The sequence below is a fragment of the Amphiura filiformis genome, chromosome 2, assembly GCF_039555335.1.
Source record: "Amphiura filiformis chromosome 2, Afil_fr2py, whole genome shotgun sequence".
Classification (NCBI taxonomy): domain Eukaryota; kingdom Metazoa; phylum Echinodermata; class Ophiuroidea; order Amphilepidida; family Amphiuridae; genus Amphiura; species Amphiura filiformis.
The window spans coordinates 63,383,890-63,388,821 of NC_092629.1; positions in this window are offsets into that span (position 1 = coordinate 63,383,890).

Below are 4,932 nucleotides of genomic sequence, written 5' to 3' on the forward strand. Positions count from 1 at the left end.
TTTCTCATTGTTAAACCTCCCTGGTACATGGTTCATTCAAAACACCATTTTATCTAATGTTTATGATATCTTCTACCATAAAAAAAATTATACCATATAACCAACAAATAATTGGGTAGGTATTAAGCAGCTCGATTTTTCGCAGTGACGCGTCGAAAACTATGCACATCCTGCCTGTCAATCTTACAGCACACTGATTCTATGTAGTGACGTCATCTGGTGAAGAAGAATAAAAACCGTGCCTCAAATTTCAGAATTGTAACAAATGTAATCTTTTTATGCTTAGATATTGAGAAAACCATCCACAAAGTAACAGCTATCACAAAAAAATAGGCACATCAGCCTTCTTTTAAACTTTTTTGTTTCCATTAAATCAACCCTCATAAAACACTTATTTTTTTACAAGCCATTTACCTTGGTGGTGTGATTTGGTGGTGTGGAATCTACTAGTAAACAAAAACTACAAAGAAACATTTATAGACTTGTTTCAAGTCTTTTGGCGTCCATAGTTAGTGAACGTAAAATTCATGGAAGCTTTGCCACATCTTCCAAAAATGTCTGTTTCAAAATTTTGAAGTTATTCTTTCGAAATAATTATTTTCCATCATAACTTTGTAAAAATCTATTTGACATTTGAATTGTTAGGCCAGATAGTGGACTTCCTTATCTTACTTTACTCCAGGCATACTGTGCACTGCCCACCATGCCCACAAGGCACAAATCCTCCCTAGCTCATGATGTAGCCAAAAACAAACACAAAAAATCTGACCTGACTAACAATTTGAGGAGTCCAGTTCTACCAGTACTGAAGAGCATGAATAGAGACAAAGTAAGGAGAAAGTCTTGATCAAGGCTAAAACATTTACTGCTTGTCGCATGTCGATGACTAGGTCTACGCCCTCTTTTTTCTTATGGAACTGAAATAGAGGGCGTAAATACATGATTATCCTGGACAGATCCTGGACCTGATCATGGATAAATAGTAGACAAAAACTACATTGTATAGATTTGCGAAATGCGAATGTCCATTAATTTATCCGACTTGGATGGGTAGCACAGAGGTCTATACTATTCCAATATCTTTGGTGGGTAGAAACTATTTACTCAAAGGCCAAGTAAAAAATCAGGTAAAAAATAAAACGTGTTTCTTGTTGTCCCCTCCCGTTTCTTTTTAAAGCTGCTTCAATTTTATTTATCTTTAGGTCTATATTTCATAACTTCAGGCAGGAAGTTGATATGCTTTCTACTAATGCCTTCTTAATATACAAGGAACACTTCTACAAGGTGCTGTGATCATTAGAGGGGTCTATCTGGCAGAAAAATAAAATAAAAAAGGCTTCCTCCCTTTTCCAGGCACTATACGCTAAATAAAGGCCCATTCAGTGATTTGTTCATCCGGATGATGGTAAAAATCATCAAAATTCAGATTTTGGTACCTTTGTCATTGTCATAGATGTGCTAACATAGCCTGCTAGTAGTTCAGCCGAAAGCCGTGTATTTAAGACAAAATAAGGCATTTTACATGACTTTGTAATTTATATACTGACAGTAGGCCTATATAAATTAGCTACATGTATTTCAATGGGGCTTCAACTTTGTCAATAATGCTGTTTCCTTGTTTTTTTGCCCAAATTTTTTCACTTCGGAAATACATACTAATAAGTTTAACGACTTAGGGCCTATCCTTCACTTTTAAGGGATTTAATACTTCGCTGGGATCACTGAATTGGACTTAATCATGAAACTAAAACACATGACGGTAGCTAGAGTCCCTATAATATGGATAGGGTCTAGGGACTCTAACGGTAGACATCAGAAGGCAACACAGAGTTATCGTCAATACACGGTGCTTTTTGGAGCGCTAGAGTTTCAATGCTCCTGGAGCACTAAAAACTCAGGAGTAACCCGAGATTGGGGGGGGGGGGGGTTAATACAAATGCATACGGATATGCTCTGAAGGACCCCCTAAATTTGACCAAAATAGAGCTCCAAAAGACACTTGATTTTAGCTCTAAAAGCCCATTCATTTCTGGCTTTTTTCAGAAGGAAACCCTTGATTTGGACTATTCACAGCTCCAAACCCCCATTTTACTTGTTCGCAGCTCCGAAAGACCCCCCTTTTATCGGTACGCTGACAGCTCCCAAACACCTATCACCTCAAAATTCCCGGGGAGTATAGGTCTACCCACTATCAACCTGCCCTCTTTTAAGAGCATCTGCCGGTCTGAAGTAGGCCTACCCGAAATCAGCTAATATTCTAATGTCCTGTTCTACCTGTTCAGTATTTACGCCCTCTATTTTCAGTCCATATAGATTCAAGAGGGCGTATTGGTGGATCATGTGTTTACGCCCTCTTTTTTGTTCACTAAGGGAACAACCAAAAATATCAATGACATCTTTAATAATAATAGATATAGCTCGTTTCGTCTCATAACTGACCCTGGGCCGATACATGCACCTTCTTCACTTCTATTTCCACTGACATTTCCGCACGTATCTTCTCCTTCTTGTGAGGTAGAACCAGACGGCCATGAAGTTGCAGGTTTTTTTAATCGCTTTTTTATATGCCTAATATCTTTCTTTTTCGTCAACGGGGTTATTGGAAACCCACTTCAAAGTGATTTAGGGAATCCGCCAGGGACCCCGTTGACTATTTGTATTTCTATTTATTTTTTTTTTGGTTTTTTTCTGCTATTGTATGTAGGCTATGCTTGCCTATGGATTATCAATAAATCAAATCAATCAAATTAAAACAAAGTTAAAAATGGTGATTGTTGTCAAAGTGCAGGGCAAATTGACCGACAAAGCCGGCCCCTAAGTAGCTACCCCGGGTACCGGTATAGTAAAGTCCCGAGTCAACTATGCACCTTACACCTAAATAGTCCAATTTTAACCGCAAAAGAAGGGTCGAAATCTGAGTGACCACAATAATTGAGATCAAATGAAAAAAATCTAAAGTGTTTCGTGTCCGCCTCCCTTGTCCATATTTTAATGTTGTTGTTAATACTTTAGTAAAATGTTAATGCTGCAAAACAAGTTCATCAGTAATCACTTGCAAATAGTTTTTAGAATTCTAAGGGGCCTACCCCTCATCTCATGTTCTTAAATAAATAAAGGTTGATTGATGATTGACAAAACTGCTAGGAATGTCAATTTTACGTGAAATCTGTTGTGTTTTGTCAATTTTGCAACAACAAAAAAACCCAGCAAAAACCCAAAACAACAATCAAAAACATCTCCCTCCCTCCTCACTTTTCTAAAAAGGTGGGGACGTGAAACGAATTTTTAATTTTATGTGGCCTAGGTGTAATAAGGTGCATGTTTATGCCCTTAAATATACAATGATGGAAAATTATTTTACCCATTTTCAGTTTTGTTACAAACGGAGGATCCACAGAGGGTCAGTTATGAGACGAAATGTCTATTATTATTAAAGATATCATTGATATTTTTGGTTGTTCCCTTTGTGAACAAAAAAAAACAAGAAAAAAAAGAGGGCGTAAACATATGATCGGACACTTTTCAATACGCCCTCTTAAACCTACATGGATTGAAAATAGAGGGCGTAAATACTGAACATGTAAAACCAGGGTAGAACCAGGTAAGAACATGGACATTAGAATTATGGCGATATTGATAACTTCATGGGCAAGCAGGAGTGCAAGCTGAGCTCAAGGAAAAAGCCTGAAAAGTGCTTGGATCGGAGCCTTCAAAACGGGCTGAAAATAAAGAAAAGTGCGGGAATTTGGACTTCTTAAAAGCAGGAAAACTTGCATCCCTGATAACATTTCAAAAGTACCGTCCATAGATATGGACAGATTTCACCTCGAATAATTATGGTCCGAGTATGACACCAAAATCTTGTTTCAACTTTAGGAATCCAGTTGTCAATTTAATATGGGGAAATTCGTCAAAATTTGTATCATTTCTGGCCAGCATGTTCAGGGAAAATGTACAGTGTTCTTGCCAACCGCCTCCAAAATGACTTCCACATGTGACACACTACACCAATTTACAAGTTAAACAAGATGCAAATTGCAATTTCATTATCTTGGGGGGCTCAATTTCAGAAGTCGAATATACTCAATGGGTGGTGTAAAAAACAGTCAACTTATTTGGAGGGGAGGCAATGTAGGTGTTGGCTCCAGTGCCAGTTATGCCACTGTATACTGTACACATGAAAATATGATACCTGACAGCTTTGCAGATGGGCTCTGTTGAAATATATTTCAGACAAAGTACTAAGTAGACGCATGAACAAACCATTTTGACACTGCATTTTATTTATGCGTACACGGAACATACCTTATTTTTTGATCATTCCTTTCTCTCTCTCTCTCTCTCTTCAGGCATTTCTGTCTTTGTTTCCTTTACATGCCTCTTCATATTTGTTCTCTCCCTCCCTTTTCATGTCTAGTCTCTGTCTCTCTCTTGGTCAGCAATTTTTTACAAAACTTCAAACAACCCAATTACACCTTCCATTTGATTTGAAATCATTACAATATACACGATATAACTCTGCTTTTCACTATACAAAGCTAGTGACACCTTATGACATAATCATTTATACTGAATTCAAAAATAGTTTTCAATATTTTGTTTCTGTTTGATTTGATCATTAACACTTATGTACAGCTATATCTACTACAACTGTATCTAAGAGCAGGGGTGTACTTGTGCGAGGCCTCAGACAAAAAATGAGGAAAATTACTAAAAACAGCATAAAATCAGGGTAAAAATGCCAAATATGGCCTGAAAATAAAAGAAAACATGTAAATTTTGGTAATAAAAAAGCTAGAATCAGCTTAAAAGCTCAACTCTCACACCCCTCCGAGACCGACCGAATTAAGAAATTAGAAATCTTGAGTCAGGGTTTTCTTTTTCCAACACTTTTTTTAAACAAAACCTTAAACTATGACAGTATCAAGGACA